This window comes from Microcebus murinus, chromosome 12 (genome assembly GCF_040939455.1).
Source record: "Microcebus murinus isolate Inina chromosome 12, M.murinus_Inina_mat1.0, whole genome shotgun sequence".
Lineage (NCBI taxonomy): Eukaryota > Metazoa > Chordata > Mammalia > Primates > Cheirogaleidae > Microcebus > Microcebus murinus.
Genome location: NC_134115.1, coordinates 49,537,749 through 49,560,408, shown reverse-complemented (window position 1 = coordinate 49,560,408; position 22,660 = coordinate 49,537,749).

Sequence of the window (22,660 nt, the reverse complement as noted above, 5' to 3'; positions counted from 1 at the left end):
CTAACAGGAAGGGGACTATAAGGCATAGTGAGTGATGCAGGTTACATAACAATGAAGCTAATTACATACACACACACACACACACACACACACGCATGCACACACACAGATATTTAAATGGGTAAATGCATAGGAAAAGTTTTCAGAGAATTAGCACTAAATATGCAGAGAGAGGCATAAATACGGGCTAGGGATAGGAAGAAAAAAACACACAAAGTAGGTATTTGCTTTTTACATACACAATTTACAACAATTTCTGTATTGTTTCAGCTTTTTAAAGTGTGTATATTTCTTTTGAAATTAAATAAAAAATTTAACTGGAAGGAAATGGATAATATGAATTAATGCCTGACTTTTTGCTCCAATTGGATAGTCTTCTCCTATCTTGTGTGGTAAGTAAATTCCTATCTACCTTTCTGGGCTCAACTCAATCATCACAATAGTTCTTGATGTTTAAGTCATAGCTACTCCAAAATTCAAATAAGGATTCTAAAATTGCTGAAGTATGGGGCAGCTGGATACCTGGAAACCTCTCACAAATCCTACAAACACCCAGTATAAGCATCTCACTCATGCTTTTATACTAGTATGAAATCAGGGTACCTAATATTGTATTGCAATCATTTCTTAGACTTATTTATCTGAGTCTTCCTAATAAAGAGAAATTTTCCTGCAGAAATGCAACTAAGTGAAGTCATCTCTGGCTTTCACCCTCTCTTTATCTAATAAGTGTTACGGGAATGTGAGCCATTTTCATAATTCATAGGCATCCTGTGATGTGCAAGGTTATTTTTAAATTTGTTTCTCCTATAAGAAGAGATTTTCTTCCTAAAATTAGATTGTGAATCTACTTCCAAAACCACTAATCAAACGTAAGTTAAAGCTACTTAAGTAAGGGATAGAAAATTTTAGAGTTCTAAAATCATTAGAAATAGGTCACCAAGAGTTTCAATAAAACTTCAGAAAAGGTTCCAATAAAAAGGTACTTTCATTAAAAAGCTGTAATCTTGCTATCAAACAGAAAAAAATCACATATGCAAAAGCAGCAAAATATAGTCTATAAAGTCATTTAATGAAGCAGAAATTTGTATCTATACCATATCTAATGCACTTCTTGAAAAACCTCAGCATATTCACTAATTATGAACCATATATTATACACAGTTATTATGGGTATTATTCAGCAATAGAAGATTTAAAATTAGTTGTCTCTTTTACTATAGTTAGCAAAGAAATATTGGCACATATATGATCTGCTTAAATAGGTTAGAAAATAGGAGGGAATTTACTAACTAGCCCTTTGACTATGCAAACAGAGTTTCTATAATTCTGTGACTGAATTCCATGACACCCACAGATTTCCCTATAATATAGCTGTAAATAGTAATTACAGTGTACATAGTAGAAAATAATATATTTTAGGTTGCAAAACAGTCTCCATTATTATCTCCTGTATTAAATCATTTGATACCTGTCTAAAACTTTTGTAGTAGGGTGAATTTTGTATTCTTTGGAAGTCATATCTTTCTTTATTTACATGAAAAGTATAATAAAAATTTGTTCAGCCATTCTCAAATTAAAGGACAATGGGTGTAGGAAATTTGCTGTTGAACTTTAAAACATTATATTTAGCAGGTCCTCAGTGTGTTGCATAATCAGTTCAAGACTATGGATTAACAATCAAAGGGAGCTCAGACACTGACCTACATGAGAGAAACCCTACAAACACAACCAAAAATTCATCCTCCCCAGGGAACTGAAAGCCTTCAGGGTAACCTGCTAGCTAAGCAGCACATGTCCCGATATTATAACACAAGGGATCAGGAAAAAAAGATCATCCTGAAAGGCACAACCTCAAGGGGGAGAAAAACAGTAAGAGTCCTACATAACCTAGCATTAGTTTTCTGGCCTAGACAATAGAGCTAGAAGGCAATGATCATTTAACTATTTATTTTGTAGGTTTAAATCTATACCTACTTTGGGAACCACATTTGATGGGGCACTACATTTATCCTCAGAATGTTAAGCACACAAGTTGCCAAAATTAATTAAGCTACATCAGAAGCAGGACAATTTCAACTATCTTGAGTTCAATACTGAGATATTCCACAATACTTCTATTCATACCTGGCATGAGTACAAAATTTCTCTTACCATATTGCCACCCAAATCCCCTCTTCCTCCTATATTTCCTATCTCAATGAACAGACCCTCCATCTACCTGACTGCACAAAATAAAAAAAAATAAACATCATCCTTGATAGTTCCCTCCTCATGCCTTATACAACAAATTACCAAGATTTTCTCATTTTCTCATCCATTCCTCTTCATCCCCACTGTCCCACCATAGTTCCAACCACCAAAATCACTTCTCTGGATCTGAAGGCAAATACAGAATAAAAGTCATGAGTCTTAAGGCCCCTTTCTAGAGCTTTGCATCTAATTTTGTATTCAAGATTTTGTATTTTTTGAAAGGACACAAAATATATAATCTGCGGACTGTAGAAAATCTGTATCTTTTGCTGCCTAAATTACTACAACAGCCCCCAACGATCTCTCAGCTTCCAATCTTGTCTGATTTTGATCTCTGCTCTGCACTGTAGATGAAGTGCTCTTTCTAAAATACAAACACGACAGTGTTCTTCCATTGCTTAAAAATTTCAAATAGTGCCACATTTCTCTTAGGATTCTCTCTCAATTCTTTACCATTATTTACATTTTATGTAGTCTACACACCTTTTATGATATACACACAACTCATTCAGCTGTTCCACAGACCTTACATCATATTCTTTAGACATAAAAAAATGTGTCTCCCTAACTTCCCATTCTCTGATCTCAAGAAGACCAGAAGCCAACCCTTGTTTCCTGTTAAATTGGCAATCCTACAATGATTGTGTTGCTTAGTAGGCATTTCATAAATATTTATTGAAGGAATAAATGAATGAATAATGAACACACTCTACATCACTGGTCCAAATCCAGGAATAGTGATCAGAAGCCCACAAGGGATCGATCTAGCAAGAAAAATCACTGACTGATTCTTAGGAATAAATTGCAGTTGACTTCCCATATTCATGAGTAATTATACTAGAAAGAATTTTAATAAGTCATATATTGGGAAAAACAGTCATTAATTCCCACTCTTAGTTTCTCTCTCGCTTAGAAATATGTATGTCTTCCCAGTAGCAATATCCCATTACTTTGAATACAATGCTCAATATGCCGGATGTTTCCAGTTGACATTGCCCTATCTACCAAACAAAAATTATCTAATCCAGGGCCTAAATATAGGTGATCCCTTTTCTTTCCCTAAGCTACTATTTTGCGATAGATATTTTGCTATTCATTCTCTGTTTCACCAACAAGTAATCTGGCAAACTTCAAAGTTTTCCTTGTCTACATTTCCCCACTGAAATGGTAAATTTCATGTGGCAACTTGACTGGGATATGGGGTGCCCAAGATAAGTATTATTTCTGGGAACTGGTGGACTCAGTAAAGCAGGTTGCCCTCTCCAATGTGGGTGGGCATCATCCAATCCATTGAGGGCCTGAGTAAAATAAAAAAAGCAGAGAAGGGGGAATTCAATCTCTCTGACTGATTGAGCTGGGACATCTGTCTTCTTCCCTAGACTGGCACTTACCCCACCAGCCCTCTGTTTCTCAGCAGTATGCCACCAGCTTTCCCGGGTCTTCAGCTTGCAGACAGCAGATTGTGTGACTTCTCAGCCTACATGAAGCAATTCCTTATAATAAATGATATGTTTTACATATATATTATATATATTTACATATATATTTTTATATATTATACACACACACATATACACATCCTATTGATTCGGTTTCTCTGGAAAACCCGAATACACTTACTCCTTCATATATATTCTTACCAGATAACCAGGACAATATGCTTCCCCAATTATACTTACAATGACTTTCTATATATCACTACTTCCTTAGATTTTCATTTCATGCTGAAATAAGCCTTCCAATAATTGATCACAGAACATCACAAACTTTTTTATATTCATTGGTTTAAGAAATAGTCATTGAATACTTATTTAATGTGCTGGGCAGTATACTACAGGATGTGTAAAAGAATTTATATTGTGTGTATGCATGTATGTATCTATTCACACATAGAGAGAGAGAATCTTATAAGCCTTTTCCCATCTGGGGAGATAATTTAATAAGGCTTCATACCACTCAATAAAATTCTGTAGATCTTTTTATATGGTTCCTGTATATGTTCTTGTTAAATGTTCCAAATATACATAGATGATAGATAGATATTTGAATACTAGGATTTACATAGGTAGATAGATATAGATGGACTTAAATATTATATCCTTGCACATGTTTATTAAAATGTCATATACCTATATAGAAATTAGATTGACTGAACATGCAGCTTTTGATCATTAAATTGTTCTAGTTTTTAATAGTTCATAGTGCAAGCCTTCCATCCGTTACTTTTTCTGTCAATATTTTCTTAGCTCTTCTTGCTTTTTCCCTCTTCTAGATGAATTTTACTATGATTTCATCAAGTTACAGATAATTGTATATGGGTTTTGAGCAGAATTACATCAAGTAACATGTAAGTTAATTTGTTAAGAACTGACATCTCGACCTATGTAGTAATCTGTGACACTCGATAATGATGATCAAGCACGTTTTGCTGTTGTCTGTGCTTATTCTTATTAATAGTCAAGTGAAATTTCCAGATCTTACAAAATATTAATATGAGTAATCCATCCATTTGATCATTGCTTAGTCAAAATGCACAAAAAAATTTAAAAATCACACTATGTCAAAATAATGCACACATCTGATTTTATATCCCTCCATTCAAAAAGCCATACCAGATATGCAATGGTATCAAAACTTAATACAGTTCACCAGCTAGAGGAAGCCATACTTACATGAAATTCAACAGAGACATGAACTTTCTGCCTTATATTCTTTTCATAAAAGAATGTCTATCTCTCTATCCCAATAAAGGTCATCTACTTCCTCAATATCAGAATAGAAAATAATTAAAGCTTTGGATACAATAGTGTTTTAACTCTGAGAATTTAGGAAGGAAATAAATAAATAAAACCAATGAGATTAATCAGAGGCAGATAACAATAAAAATTACCTGCTGTTCTGTAGTAGCCTCATAATTTTGAATTTGTGCAAAGTAAGGCAGTATATTGGCTTATAAGTACCTTGACAGCAGAGAGATTCTCTATTTAACTGTAAATTTATACCCAGAATATGACCAACAGAGTCAGAACTGGGAAAGTTTTCGAAATAGGTTAGTTTTAATGTTTAGGTACTAAGTAGAATACTCAAACTGAAAATATTGCAGGCCATAGCTTAACTTTTGATCAGCATACATATTCTACCAGGTAAGAATCTCTTTACTGTTAGTATCTTATTTTTCTTTTTTTTTACCACCAACAATTAACACTGATGAATCTTGCACACATTAAATTTAAATAGTGAGAATGGCATCATCCTTAAGAATGAATGTAATGTGTAAATCAGTGCATATTTGTGTGTATGTTTTTTATTTTATCCCAATGTAAAGATACATATGACCAGTGTGAGTTCATGCTTTGAAAAGTGAAAATAATTGGCTTGGAATTAACAAAGTTACTGACATTTTCAAAGGCCATAGCTAAAGAAAAAGCACAGAATTTTTGACTAAGTTGTAGGATAAGCCCTTAACAATTAAGTTTGTGCATACACTCACATAACTGTAGAAGCCAGAAGTTTTTTAAAACCAGTTAAGAAGCACTAGTTGACCTTTCCCTATCTTTCTTAGAAGTGCACCTTTATTAATGTGCCCTTCAAAAACTGAAAACTGCACAGAGACGTGAAAACAGTGTTCTCCCAAAAAGTTACAAAGGAATGGAAATCGAGAACGGCTCTAGCTTCTGACAGTCTCACATGGACCTGGCTCCTTCGATAACTCTTCATTTTTTGTAGTCAATTCTAAAAAGCAGAAAAAGAAAAAGATTATTTGTAATTTTGACCTACAGTAATAAAAAAATATTTTTTTGACAAACAGAAATATGCCACAGTTCAGAGAAACATAAAAAATATTAACATTGAAATCACCATAGCAAGGGCACATAAGATGGAAGAAATGCCAATACAGCCTGTGAGAAACATGTATGCTCAGTCTTGCCTCAAGCCATCGTCTCTGCTGCACCCTTTCCATCACTGAACCACAAGTTTGAGTTTGTAACAGTGTTCGGTCTGGGAAATAAAGTAGCAGCACAAAAGAAACCTGAAGGATGCCTATTCCATCATGGAGCATCTGCCGATAATATAGCTGTTGTTGTGATCGTGTTTTAGCTAGCCATGTATAAGCTCTTCACAGAAAAAAAAAGTCAGCCGACAAGCACTGAAGTAGCCATGGCCTTCCAAACAGTCGAGAATCATCCTCATGTTTACACAATGTCTGTCAAATCCTGCTATAAAAGTGTGAGGAAGCCCATTTTCAGAGAAGCCTCCCTCCTTCTTTCACGTTGCTCACTATCAAATGGAAGAGTTGTCACTGCTGATTAAGTGCAGGAATGGAGAGTGGTTCTGGGGAGATTGCATGACTGAGAACAGTGGGAAGAACTTTGAAAAGAAGGAATGGACTGCATCTCTGTGAATAAACCATTTTGTATGTCCACTTTAATTGCTCTGTTCTCTTCAAGAGTGCTGGAGAATGTTCTTGTCCTAATCTCCTTAAGACACAAGAGTACTAAAAGGTTATTGAAGAAACTCATCATATGTCTCAAATGTGCTCCAAAGAAGTGAGGGGCGGGGAGTTACATTGGGGAAAATGTGGTGATATGTGAAAAGACAATCATAGAGACCACAAATATATGAATAAAGAGTCACATCTTCCTCAGGCCATAGTTTCAAATGTTTTCCATAAAGCACAGAAAAATGTAGGGGGTAGATGGCTATCTCCTACCCAGGACTATAGCTCTAAATGTGAAAGTAAAAACAACAAAGCTTCTAGAAGATAATGCAAGTGGATATCTTCTAGATGACTTTGAAGTCAGAAATACTTCCCAGAGGACAAAAAGCATTAACCAAAGGAAAAATTAATAAGTTAGATGACATTAATATTAAAAACTTCTTTTCATTAAATGACACCTAAGAGAGTAAAAGTGAAAGCCACAGAAGAAAATATTTGCAACACATATAATCAACAAAGGGCTCATATATGGAATAAAGTACTCCAAACTATCAATAAGAAAAAGCCAGAACTCACTAGAAAAGATGACAAGAGACTATAAACAAGTATTTTATTAAAAAGGATATCCAAATGTTCAACAAATATCTTAAAAGGGGCTTAATTTCATTAGTAGTCAAGGAAGGATAAAGACATGCCTCTACAAATCCATCAGAATAAAATACCAAAGGTTAGCTAGTCTTAAGAGCAACAAGCAGTCACACAATACTGGCAGAAATGGGAAATAGTTTTAGATTTCTGTTTGGAGTATCTACCCAGGTTAAAGATATCATATCTAGTAACCCAGCAAGCAACTCCACACCTGAATAGGCACTAAACATGTACACATATTAACCAAAATACATGCTCAAGAACATTCATAACAACATCATTTGTAATTGCCGAAAACTGGAAACAATTCAAATGTCCATCAATTGTAAAATAAATAAATTATGGTATATTCATGTAATAAAACACAACTATCAAAATAAACAAACTATACCCACATGCAGCAACAGCAATGAATCTCAAACATAATTTAGCAAAAGAAGCCAGGCATAAAAGAATACCCTATGCATAACTACATTTACATACAGCTAAAAAAACAAGAAAAGAAAAGAAAAAAGCAGGTAAAACCAATCTACAGTATTAAAAATCAAAACAGCAGTTACTTCTGGAGAGGAGAAAGGGTGCAGCCTTGGGAGGGAGCCTAAGTGGCTCCTGGGGTGCTGGCTACGTTCTATTTCTTGAGTAGGGAAGTGGTTTCACAAGTGAGTTCATTTTGAGATAATTAATTCAGGTAAACACATTATTTCTGCACTTTTCTGTGTGCGTTTTACTTCAATTAAGAGGCTTTTTTTTTTAAGTAGCAGCCATAGTCTTTCTTTGGACAAATAAAGAAATTTAAAAAACAAAGCTATTAATACACTCAATTCCTATCAAATACCATGCCCTTTATCAAAATCATTTAATCTTTTTAAAAAATTAAGTTCATGTGATTATCCTTTTAAAATTAGGACTGACCTAGTTATAAAGCTGAGTAAAGTAAGAGATTGAGTGATGTGTTCAAAATTTAAAGGTCAGTAAATTCTAGGTCCGGGATACAAGCCCCAGGTCCTACTATTCCAAGCCCAATACCATTTCTATCATTAATGAAGTGCTTTGAAGTTTAAAGTATAGTTTTGCTTCACATCTTCAATCCACCAAGAAATTGTGTGTAATGGGATAGATACGCTAGTCCCCATTGGGCTGCCTGGAAATTGTGTGTGCGAGGAAGGTGCCTGTTGTGAAACCATCCCTCCTGAAAAGCCTCAGGGCATCCACATGCCTACAGGCCCGTCCCAGGGCATCTCTTTCCAAAGGTGGCTGGGCTTTGAATAATGTGACCCTGTGACCCGGCCTCTGCCATTTTGCAGTGGTTAAAGTCATGGGTTTTGACGTTAGACAAAGCTGAGTCTGAGTCCCAACTCTTGTTAGTCATTTAACTTCTCTGAGTCCTTGTTTCCATGTAAGTAAAACAGGCAAAAGAATAATACCCACTTCCCAGGGATGCAATAAGCAGTAATTTGAGTTCTTGACATTAAGACATTAAGTTAAATGGCAAATAAATAATGTTCTTGGTTCAGTTTTTGGCTTGTGTTGTTGTTCTAATGCCAGGTGACAATTTGACTCAAAGGCACATGGAGACCAGTGGCCTCTGAGGTGAGCCTGACAGGAGATTGGCAGTGGCCCTCTCTCCCACATGGGGACCAGTCAGTCCAACCACACACGCTGTGGCATGGCTAGGGTGAATGTGAGATGTGGAGAGAGCTGGAAGTCAGTGAGGATAGAAATTGAAAAACCACATTAAGGAAGAAGAATCCCTCCTAGCACTCTGGGAGGCCTAGGTGGGCAGATCGCTCAATGTCAGGAGTTCGAGACCGGCCTGAGCAAGAGTGAGACCCCGTCTCTACTAAAAATAGAAAGAAATTAATTGGCCAACTAAAAATATATAGAAAAAATTAGCCAGGCATGGTGGCACATGCCTGTAGTCCCAGCTATTCGGGAGGCTGAGGCAGAAGGATCACTTGAGCCTAGAAGTTTGAGGTTGCTGTGAGCTAGGCTGACGCCATGACACTCTAACCTGGGCAACAGAGTGAGACTCTGTCTCAAAAAAAAAAAGGGAGGAAGATTCCCTAAAGTGATAGGAACCAAGCAGGCGAAGGCCATGAAGGAGGGAAGTGAGTAGAGAACACTTTGTTGGCAGCACGAGCAAAGAAACCGAGGGAGAAACAACTTAGGGGAAGGCATGGCAAAACACAAAAGGAGTGAGCAACAGACACTGTTGCTGAGGGGGAAATGTTCAGACTTGCTGTAATCAGAGCTGAGGCGTGCAGAGCACAGAACGCTGAGAGACAGATTCCCTGTGAGGCCTCCTCAGTAGCTGCTGAGAGCAACCTCAGCCTCCGCCCATGGCATGACTGAGCTGAGCACACCACTGCTCCCTGTGCCCAAAAGCTCTTCGACATCTGAAATACACATTAGGGTTCCCATCAGGAGAGAAAGTCAAAGGGTCTGATGTAAAGCCAAGTAAGTAGACCAGAGCCAGGTTAAGCTGATAGATAAAGGTTCAAGTTTATACCAGAAGGCACTTAGCTTTTACTTAATGAGTGTTATTTGTAATCTTCTTAAATTGTCAGAGACTGTTCAGTGAACAAATTATTTCCAAATCTAAAGACTAGCTGATAGAATCTTCTTAGCTATCTATATAGAGAAAACTTCCAGAACTGGTCCACTCAACCAGAAACCCAGGTATTACTATTAAGTCCCCAAATAGAAAACAGAATCATAGGAAGCAATAAATAGTCATCAAAGTCTACTCCGAGGCAAGCTAATCTGAAAAGTGATAATAAATATACCACATGCTAAAAGATCTAGACTTAGACCAAGGATTTGGCTTCAAGTATAATAGAATTACCATACTATAGTTTATTTATACCAGAAAAATTCATGAAAAATAAAGATAAGCAGTCTGACACTATAATGAAAGCACCAGAATATCTAAAAGCCATTACTACCACATACTGTAATGCTTGACTTTTAGGGGCTGAAGTTTTGAATGCTAAATAGATTTTCTTTTTCTTAGGCTAATATTTAAATTAATATTTAAACTATTTGAGATCCTTTGCCTTTCATCCTTCACCAAGTAGGTGGACATTCAGAAAAAGATGATCTGCAAGGTTATTTGAATACTGTAGGATAATGTACATTGTGTTAATATTTTCAAAGTGAATGTTATAAATTCTTTTCTAGATGTTTTCTCAGAAACATTTCACCATTACAGACACTATTTGACTATTACTAATTTGAGGGTCATATAAAAAAAATCATAACTGCTACAATTCAGAAAAAAATAAGGACTAGGTTGTGAACAAGGGCTGTGTTCATTTTGCTGCATTTAGAATAATGTAGCAGTGCCTATAACAAGTAAACAGTGGACAGGCTTGGTTCTGCTGGATTTAGATTAACCTTTACAAGCAATGCAGAATTAGATTATGAAAATAAATTGAAAATGGCATCTCCTTAGACTCACTTTGTACTCTGCATTTTCTTAAGCTTTTATGTGACTGTCAAATATTAGTTCAGGGCTCCATTCGTATTTATAACATTTTATCTGTTTTTTTTTTTTTTTCTGAAAAGATAAGCACCAGTCTTCAGAGAAAGCTTTTGACTACCGGATACAAAAAAACAACTCTTTTCTGAATGGTTAATGTTTCAAATATGAGCACAGATACCAGATGGCAAAAAGGGGAAAAAACAATTCAAGTTGTTTCATTGTTCAATGATAAGGATTTTTCCATCTGCTGATTGAATACTAACTTGGTTTACATTCACTTAGAGCCAATACAATTAAAACTCTATTTGAAGGGAAATGTTTCAGGGAAAAAAAAAAAAAGAAACCTGAGAAATCCTTCTATGGGCTACACCCATTCCTTAAATAGCTAAGCTTTCATATGTGTACAAATGTGAGTGTATGATAAAACTAAGATATCAGATGCATTTTAAAAATTCTGAAGTCACATGTGTTTAAGAAATTCTAGTGAAGACTACTTTATGTGATTGAAATGTAAGGGACATCTGCTAGAATTTAGAGTCATGGTGAAATAAAATGTATCTAACTTAATAATATACTGGGGTAACCATCACAAAGGATGAAATAGGAAACTACTGGTGAGTGAACAATATGGCAGCAGTTGACAAATAAAGATAAAATGATTGATCCACCGAGGCCATAGAGCATGTGATAAGGAAAAACAGCATAGCAGTGACTAGCAACATCATCTTAAAGTCCTCTTAAAGGGAGGACTCATACACTAAAATAAGTCTAAAGAAGAAAGAAGTTCCCCAAAACAAATAGAATTCATGAGAATAAGCCTCAAGTAAGAGTCATGAACAACAAGAGTTCTAGGATCCTGCTGAACAAGTTGACCCCTACTAAAACACTTCCTCACAATCCTTTCACAGAAGAAGGTCCTACTCAAATAAAGTATATTATTATTATTATTATTATTAAGAAGGAGTTTTCCAGGGTTACCTTCCCTTTTGTCCTGAAAACACTGTTAAACTGAGCATCTCTTTGGTACTTAAAACACCTCAAAAATAAGAACAATGACTTACTTCTATATTCCTGATGGCTACCACCAAGCATATAATTAATGTTCTACAAATATTTGATAATATTAATAGAATTGATCCAAGAATTCCACCATCTAAATTAATATTGCTCTGGTTTTTCCCTCAGCTTTACTGAGGTGTAATTAGCAAATAAAAATCCTACGGATATTTAAGATGTACAAGATGTTTTGATAGACATATGACAAGATGATGTTTTGATAGACACATACAAAGTGTGATATACATTACCCCAATCAAGGTAAAGAACATATCCATCACCTCCCATAGTTGCCACTGTGTGTGTGTGTGTGCGCGCGTGCGCATCTGTGTGTGTGGTAAGAACATTTCCTACCTACTCTGTTAGGAAGGTAAAGGGAAAAGACAGGGTAAAGTGATAGAGAGATATATCCATGGATACTTTTTAGGTAGCCAGGGAAGTCAGAGGTTAACTATGAAAGCTGAAATGTGATAGAAGGGAAGGAGCAAGTCACTATCTTTGGAAGAACATCCCAGTTAGAGGGACCAGGAAGTGCAAAGGCTCTGAGGTCAGAGCATGAAGATATTCTTCAGGAGTTTATTGATTAAGAGAAGGTTGTAAGATTTTAAACAAGAATGGGGAAAGTCTACTCATTACCCTTCATTAACAGGAAAAATACATTTTTATGTTTATAATTTAAAAAATCAGAATCTCCATCAAAAATAAAACAAATAGGAATTTTCATATAAATACATATGGAATGAAAATTTAGGTTAATCACATTTACTTATTAACAGAGATTTATCCCATCTTAAAATATATATGCATCAACATCATTTCCAATTAATTAAAATAAGTTTTTGATACATTCTGAATATTCTTATATCCCAACAACCCAACAATTATAAACTTTATTCATAGATGAGGAAAAACTTAGACTCAAGAGAAAATTCTTAACTTGCTTAAGATCACATGATAGAAAATGATAGAATTCAGCCCTAAATCTGACCCAAAATGAGGGCCTTTTCTCATTGACACACTTCATATTAAAATGGAACTAAAAATAGTTTAGTGTATCTTTGATGTTTCAGGTTACCACACCCAAAATTATTTTATATATTTAAATAAATCAATTAAAATAACTAATCAAAATAATTTTACATATTTAAAAATATACGGGTTATCGAAGGTGGTGGACTAGAAGTAGCTTGCTCATTCCCTTTTCATAGAGAAGATCAAAAATGATGAGTAGATATTCACCTTTGGATTGATCACCTAAGAGAGAGCATTGGGAATCAACAGAGAGGCAATGGGAGGCAACTAAGGGTATGTGTGTTGTCATATAGCTGAGATTCACAGTGCCGCAGTACACAGAGACAGAGTCACCAAGGCTAATTATCAAAAGGAGTTTTATTGTCTAGCTCGAGCTAGGGTCCGAGCCCTCAGAGTGCCAGCGCAGTGGCCTCTTTTTTGGACAGGGACCCCCCTTTGTGTGCTAGTGAGCCTTTTATACCTAAGCTGTTTACAGCTGATTATGCATCCGCCCCCACAGTGATTCTTACTTCATCCTGCCCCTGATAGGCTCCAACCTGTTCTGGGTCCTAGCTGAGAGACTCTGGTTTCTGCGTTCTTTGTCTTTCTCCTTTGCATCCCATAATATACTCATAATGCCTTGCGGTTAGCAAACAAGCAGTAAACAGAAGCTGGAAGGTGTCCATTGTCCTTATAGCCCAGTATCTTACAGTGTGTGTGTGTGTCTTCTAACAATTGTATTAGCTAGATATTGTTGTCCTCTTTTACCAAGGAGAAAGCTGAGTATCAGAGAAGCACAAACCAGTAATTAATAGAGCCCAAAGTGACCATGCATGTTAGCACCCAAATTAGGACACTTTTGAGAATGTCCCATAATTATTCTGGGACAACTTCTTTAGCCTAACTTGTTCTCTTCCAACCTATCTTACAAAGATATGGTTTGAACCCAGGTCACCCAACCTATCCTCTTTCCGTTACACCTTGTTACTTGAGAAAAGAAGAGAATTTAAAGAGTTCTAAAGAAATCACCCAACAATAAGAAAGAACTTAATAAAACTTCTTTTAAAATATTTTAACTACATTAATTGAAAAGGGAAAAGGATATCAAAACATCGAGGAAAAAAAAAAACAAAAACGTATCTTAAACCAACGCAGGGCAGCCATATCTTATACCAACGCAGGGCATTTCCTTGGTACTAGGCATATCATAATAAAAGTATGATGAGAAATGGTTGAGTATAATCCTTTATACTAAGTCTAACATCACTCAGAATCTTTTTAAAATATCATGTTGTGTTTTTATTTTACCACTTATAAAGAAGATATTAAGAAACTGGGAAAGATCCAGAAAATAGCAACTGAAATGGTTTAAATGCTTATAACAGGCCGGTCGCGGTGGCTCACACCTGTAATCCTAGCACTCTGGGAGGCCGAGGCGGGCGGATTGCTCAAGGTCAGGAGTTCAAAACCAGCCTGAGCAAGAGCGAGACCCTGTCTCTACTAAAAATAGAAAGAAATTAATTGGCCAACTAATATATATAGAAAAAATTAGCTGGGCATGGTGGTGCATACCTGTAGTCCCAGCTACTCGGGAGGCTGAGGCAGGAGGATTGCATGAGCCCAGGAGTTTGAGGTTGTTGTGAGCTAGGCTGACGCCACAGCACTCACTCTAGCCTGGGCAACAAAGCAAAACTCTGTCTCAAAAAAAAAAAAAAAAAATGTTTGTAACATAGAAGTTATGGGAAAAAAAAAATAAGATAGGATTATTTAGTCTAAAGGGGAAAGTTCAAAAGATAACTTTAAAATTGCCTACAAATGAATTAAAAGCTGCTAAAAGGAGGTCTTCATCTCTAAGAGAATGAAACAAGAGAGATGGTATTTAATTACAAACTGTGAGATTTAGCCTGTGGAATTAAGTCATGCTGTAATTAAATCACAACAGGTTACAAAAGGGCATCCTCCAGACTCATTTACAAAAAAGAAACAGTCACCTGTAATGCCTTGTTTGACAATTGCTTTTCTTGAAGGCAGAGCAATAATAAACAATGATCCCCTTATGTCATGCAAGTCCTGTGAGCCATTGCTCTGATTTTCCTGTTGTTCTGTTTATGCCTGGTATAAATCATCGGTCATTCAACATTCTCCACTCATAGTATGAAGTTCAAACTCCTTATGATGTCATAGAAATGTTTAATCATATCTCTGCCTACTCTGTCAGCATAACAACTTGCCACTCCCTCAACACATCCTGTCTTCTGCCCTCCTGGAGACAAAACCACAAGGAGCACTTCAAAACCACAATAGTCCTAACAGTTCCTTGCCTTTACCCAGGCTATTTCCCCTGAACAGGATATACCTTCCTTGCTCCCAGTCACTCAGTTCATCCTCCCACCTTCCCAAACCCTCAATCCATTCGACACAATTCCCATTCTTGACGATAAAACGCAAATGTCTTTTCTTAGCTGTTTTAACAGGTGAGTCTCTCCTGTCTGTCTCCAGTCCCAATAGACAAATTTAGCTTCTTTCTGGGCTTTCAAAGTACATTTTTCCCACCTTCATTCTGGCACATATCACATTATTTTTAAAACTCTTTGCTTGCCTGGCACCCTGAGTAGTCTGTGAGGTCTCTGCTGGCAGCAGCACGGGAGGAAGAGGATATAGTTTGGCTTTATTCTTTTAGCCTCTCAGCTACCTAGCACATAGTAGGGTCTAAAATTTTCCATTGAGTAAATGAAGCAATTAATTACTTGTTGAGTGCAAAGAAATAGTCAGCATTCAAATTGTTGCTGTGGAAACCATATCTAGGGATTTCTATTGGTCTTTAAACTCAATTGATTTAGACTTGTTTTCCAAGTTTCTTCTGAAAGCATTTTTACTTTCAAACGATAGAATCAATAATGTATGTTCAAACTCTCTGGAGCAAACATGTGTGTCTGATCTACTCTATCAAAATGAGCAAAATACCCAGGACTCCAAAGGTAAAAACAGTGAAGAGCATATCTGTATAAAAGGATGGTTAGAAAGTGTAAATCTTCTCATCAAATCAGTTCCAGAAAGCTTTTGGGAGGTGCACAGGCATCCAGATCCCCCTTCAGCTTTATTTGTATATGAATAAGGACAGCAGAGTTTTCCATGAGGGAAAATAGTGCATAAAAATATTTTATTATTAATATAGACATAAAGCAATATCAGACATCTTAAATACAACTGCTCTCTTGCTGCCATTTGTGAGATGTTTGCTCTTTGATGTAAAGTTAATTTATTTCTCTACATTTGCAACATTGGTTAAACATTTATATTTTGAAGAAAATGAATAAATATGTCAGGTACAAGGATGCATATTTTAAATATAGTGTTCACCTTCATAAGACAATATACTTTCAAAGCATTTCCTTTTAATTTAAACATTTTTACTTCTAATTGGATTCATTTTAGACTAAATTATTCTTAATTGGACACTTCAAAAAGCCAGGTGAAATTACATATTTATGCATTTTAATGCATTTTAGTTCTTTTGATTCAATGTAAATTGTCTTTTTAAAAAACTAAAAGGAACAAAAGAATTAATAGCTTAGCCCAGTGTAAATTGTCTTTCAGTTTTTAAACTAACAAAAAATAGCTTAAGGTAACCAAATCTCGTTTTAACAAAAATAAATCTTGTTTTATGCAGCTAAACTGACTTCAATTTTTAGTAAACCAAGAAACTAGAACCCAGTTCCCTAATATTCATCTCTCAAATATTTTCAACCTTTCCCTTTTTGTCTCCATATGCCTTTCAGCATTTAGACTGGTCCAAATCCCACCCATATATAAAAACTAACACAGAAACATGTCATAGTCCGTCTATATCCCTAGTTTTCTCTGCCTTTTTGTAAGTAACTTTCTTGCTCCCTGCACTTTCTTCCCTCAAGCCTCAGCACTTCAGCTCTTTCTCTGCTGAATCTCTTCCTGTCAAAGTTGCCAACAACCTGCTTGTTACAAAACCTGAAGATAAGTTTCATTATTGTTTTCTTACTTTGGCAATAACTGACCACTTCCTCCTTCCAGAAGTGGAATCTTCATTTAATTGTTACAATATCATTCTCACTTGCTTTTCCTCCTCTCTCCCCCATGTTCTCTGGGATATATGTATCTTGTTACCTCAACTACATAGCAAGCTCTGTGTGGATACTTCTCTCTTATCCTCTCTCTATACCACATACTTCTGTGCTGAGGATACAGCAGGTATGTCGTCATTGTTCTATTATTAAAATACTCAGTTTTACATCATCAAGATCAGCTCTATTTAGCAAGTATCACTCTCTTAAGATTACTTATTAATATCAGCTCCTATGTGATTTTCCAATCATATGAAGATAAAATATGATTAGGAAGAGGCAAGTCAAGGAAAAAAAAAAAAAAAAGAATAGGCAAGCCACAGCAGAAAGACCTTAGGATGACATATAAAATGTACAAAAGCCCTCAAAAAATACTAGGAAGAAACTTTCGTATTTGCTGACAAGGAAACAAGATTTATGAAAACATTAGCCAATATAGTGTGCAGACTCATATATAAGCATCAAGTTGTAGTCACAGTGTCTGGCCTATACTCCTGCCTTTCAACCTATTACATACGACCCTTAGTATGATAATCCTTAAAAGGTAGCATTCTATGAAAGATGCAGTTTGTGTCCTTGCATCCATTCCAGGCTTTAGATTTTGACCTCAGTTTTCAGCTAAGCCTTACACATCTACCCTAGCTACTTGAGTCAGAATTGTATTGTAAAATATTAGATGAGTTTTTCCTGCACTGTTCTTTTTAGTAGTGACGCCCATTCAAATGACAAGATCAGAGTCCACACTGCCCAGAGAGGGCAATGTCATAAAAGAATCCAAGAACAAAGATAGAAAAATCTACACTTTTATACCTGCCAGATGCCAGATAGAAAATTCAGGGATAATTATATACAGGTCGTGGAGGTAGTCGTTTTCTGTTTACCCAAACTAGATAAAAATCCCACAAAAAAATCTCATGAGTTTGAGAGAGTAGAGATGTGAGAGTTGTGCTAAGGGATGGGGAACACTTGGAAAAAAAGAACAGCAAGAGGACATAGTGCTATCTTGTATAGAAGACTCTGTTCTGTGTTCATAGCCCTAGAATTACTGCAAGACATAAGAGAATTATAGAACCCCCAGGAGGGTTTCAAGATCCATGAATGGAGAGTACCTAAGCCTGGTTTCATGTCTTGTTGTCCTAGAAGTTGGCAAACACTACAGAGTATATTCAAGCAGTCCTGGCCCCTGCGTAAAGCAGAGAAGTTTTTTGAACTGCCCTGGCAGATGGGAAGTTTGGCAGGACACTGGAAGCAGACAAACATTTTCCCAAGTGACCAAGAGTGGAGTGCATGGGGCTCTAAATGTAAGTGGGATGGCAGGCTAACAAAACACCCAGAAGTAGCATGAGTTTGGATGCTGTGTTAGTTTTCTGAGGCTGCTATAACAAGGTATCACAATGTTCATGGCTTAATACAAATTTATTTTTTCATAGTTTGAAGGCTGGAAGTCAAAAATCCAGTTGTCAACAGGGTCATGCTCTCCCAAAGGCTCTGGGGCAGAATCTGTTCCATGCCTTTCTCTTGGCTTCTGGTGTCACCGGCAATCCTTGGCCCACCTTGGCTTACAGGTGCATAACTCTAATCCCTGCCTCTATCGGCACATGGACTTCTCCTTTCATAGCTTCACATTGTCTCCTCATAAGAAGGCACTAGTCATATTCAGTTGTGACCTCATCTTAACTAACTGCTTCTGCAATGACCTTATTTCCAAATAAGGTCACATTGTGAGCTATGGGGTGGGAGGGTACCTTCAATATATATTGTCAATATATCATTGATAGAGCTCAATATATCTTTTGGGGGAACACAATTCAATTCGTAACAGATGCCCCCTAAGATTCCAGCAAGGAGGTGTGGTCATGTCCAAGGACCAGACAGGATTGTATTATCTATGGATAACCACTTAGAAAAAAAATGGCCCTGAGCCAGATGCCCTTCCCAACTCCCATGCTCAAAAGCCTCTAGAACTTAGACAAATTCTTGCAAAAAGGAAATAATGAGTTAGAGAGGAAAATCCTGAATTAAATAAGCTTAAAACAGATGCTTAAGTTTACTTCAATTGACTAAGATATTTTTTATTTTTGCAATCAGGCAGTATCAGGGCTCTAAAAATGAAGCTAAACAGAGGTATTGAAAAATGTATAAATTGTATTTCTGAAACATCTGAATTTGTGAAAATAAATGTAACAGTTATAAATCTATCTGTTCTGTAACAATCCTTGGAGGAAGAGGGAGCAGGATGTTATAATAATTTTCTTTAACTGAGAACTTTATAAAGACCACAAAGGGATTAATTAAGAGTAGCTAAAGGAATGAAAACTACAAACAATTTACTTAAACAAACTACAAATAACCAGAAAGGTAGTCCTGGCATTATTTTTTTAGTCTCCCTTCATTAAAGAATTTATGACCTCCGATGCCCAGAGTGACTAAGAATTGCCCCTCTGCTCCTTCTCTTGCACTGTTCAGTTTCTGCCTCATCAGCTGTCTCAGCGGCCCCCGCCGTTCACTTTCAACAACAATCTACATCTTCAAGAATCCACTTGGAAATGCTATACTTTTTGTTTTTTTCTTAAAGAGTATTATCACTCTGTATTACCAGTCTGTAGACATAATATTTATCTTCCAGTATGCTCTGAACACTTCCTGCCACAAACTCCTATGCACCCAGTAATGGAATAGCCCCTTGTGCTCAGCACACACTCTGGTCATCCCTTCTAGCTGAGCAGCACGTAGTAGAGGGGTTAGTACATGAGTTTATATTCCAATGGCCTGTTTGAATGCCAGCTCGGCTGCTTACTAGCCATGCAACCTTGAGCATATCATTTAACCTTTCTCTGCCTTTGTCTGCTTACCTATAAAATTGTACCTACCTCATATGGTTGTTATGAGAATTAATTAAATGTGTTAATACTTATAGAGTACTTAGAGTCATAGTAAGTTTAAATAGTAATCACCCATTGTTTATTATTACTAAACATACAAAGAGTTCTTTCAAATCAGTAAGAAAAAGATAATCTAAAGAGAGTAAAAAGCAGGCACATCACAAAAGAGGAAATGCAAATGATCAATAAAAATGAAAATATACAACCTCAATAGTAAACAGACAAATGCAAATCAAAACAAAATAATGACTTTTTTTTGCCTATTACATGACAAACTAAAAGTTTGATAACATTCAGTGCTAATGAAAACCTAGAGAAAATGGCACTCGCTTAATGTACATTTTTATAATATTTTTGAAAATACTAATATGAAATTTTATAATATGTGTACTCCCTGACTATGTATTTTCATTTCTAGGATTCTGTCAGGGCAAGAAAAAAGAAAAATAAAAGTCAGCAATGTCTGATACTCTCAAAGTTTTACCCAAAAATATATCTAGAGGGTTTATAATACTCTCTATAAATAAGTAGTGTGTCCATTTTGATATGGTCTGTATCCCCCCAACATTTATATCTTGAAACCTAATCCCCAATAAAATAGTATTAAAAAATGGGGCCTTTAGAGAATGAATGAGATTTGTGTCCTTATAGAGACCAAGGGAGCTTGTTTGCCATTTTCACCATAGGTAGATGCAGCAAAAAGATGCCATGTATGAGGACCAAGCACTCACCAGGCACCAAATCTGTGGGCTCCTTAATCTTGGACTTCCTAGGTCCAGAACTGTGAGAAATAAATTTCTTTTGTTTATAAGCTACCCAGTTCATGGTACTTTGTTATAGCAGCTGGAATAGATTCAGATATCCATCTATATGGAATGATTTTCTAAATCTTGACATATAATGAAACACTAAGCAGCTATTAAAAGAATAATGTAGATTATTATGCACTAACTTCAAAATAAGATAAGCCCACAACGGCCTATTAAGAAAAAATAGCAGCTCTATGGTAGGGCCCCATGTTTCTTTATCTTCAGTAGGGGCATGTGTGTGTGTGTGTGTGTATTTTACATATTAAATATATCTATTGCATTTGTTTGTATTAGCAAATGAAATAGTTTACAGTGGTTATATTAGGGAATAGGATTAGAAAGAGAAAATGAGATGATCAGTTTCACTGTTGACTATATAGTGTTTAGATTGGTATAGTATGCATGTATTACAATTACATTTCAATGACAAAATTGTGAATAAAGAAAAAAATGAATTTGCAATAAAAGTCAAAAATCAGCTACTACATACTTTTCTCAGAGTAAAAAAATAGTGTTCATTAGTTATATAAGAAAATGCTTTCAAAAGATATGTTTAATAATGGAAAATAATTCTTATAAACAAATTATCAAGTTCTTTGAAAAGTTTAGTGATGACTTATATCAACCAATGTGAATTAAATCCCTTTATGCTCACTCCATCTATCAGCAAAGGGGTACATAAGATCACAGTACAATGGAAATGGTGAATGCACGCTGCCATACGTTGGAAATGTAGTTAGGTTTCCTCTCCCTGAGAGGAAAAAGAAAAATTTAATTTTCTGTCCATTTATAACAGTCCTTGGGATAAACGCTAAAATGCAGCCTGGAGTAGAGGAAGAAACTGATCTTTGTAGCTAGAGGCACAGTATGCAGTACTATTTCCTGTAGGATGAGAAGTATCAGGGAAGGGATGCCTCAAGAATAAAAGAATGGGACCTGGTCAGAGTATGAGATGCAGAAACCAAAGACTATCAAAAAGCATATTTAATATTTCTTTAATTCATTGATTCTAAGTAGTACAGTTTTTCACATTTTAATATCTCTGAAATTGGGATGAATCTTAGATTCAGTGTCACATTATAATCACTGCTGGCCAGGTGGCAGTGTTGATGTGGTTGTCGTTGCCTTGATTATATTCACATTGTCATCAATTCCATTGAGATTTGAATATTTTTGGTGCCACAAGTGTTGAGTTTAATTGCCATTTTAAATGTCTTCTAAAAGATTGCACTGTGATTCGGCATTGAAGCAGAAGTCATTACATACGCAAAAATATACAGAAATAGAGAGGGGGGGAATACATTTTGACTTTAGTGAAGCAAATATTCATCATTTCAGGAATGACGAGATCCCCTTATTTTCTTCCAAGACAATAACCATGTGTTTTAAAGAATATAAGAAAAGAAAATACCCAGAAGTAGATGAAGCTGTGTTAGGTTTTGTCATTAAGATGCATACAAAAAGGGTTGCCTGTCACCTGCCAAGCAGAGAAACTAAAAACAAAAGAAATTGCTAAATCTCTTGGAATTGATGAAAGACAGTAAGTAGTGATGTGACTGATTCATGCGTCATGCAGGACTATTTTTAAGGCATTATGTCATAGTTTAATTGATAGCATTTTTTTTCCTTAGTAGAACATAGTCCAATGGTGGGTCTTTCAATCAATGGCATCATAGGTTTAATGAAATATGACTAAAATAGATTTTCCAATATTGAAAATTTTTAGAACTTCTTTGGCTTTCTGATTTATTAAAAAAGAAAGAAAAAACAGGGAACAATATGCTAGAGTGGTAAATAAAGAACAATGTTTCATAACTAAGAAGAGAAAGAAAGGTGCTCATGGGGCCATTGGACTCTCCTGGGTTTAAAAAAAAGATAAAAAGAAAAAGTTGTAAAGGCATTGATTTAGGATGACCTGCATTCCATTTGTGGCTCTTCAATTTATGTTTTATATGTTCTTAAACAAGGTAGTGAATCTCAGC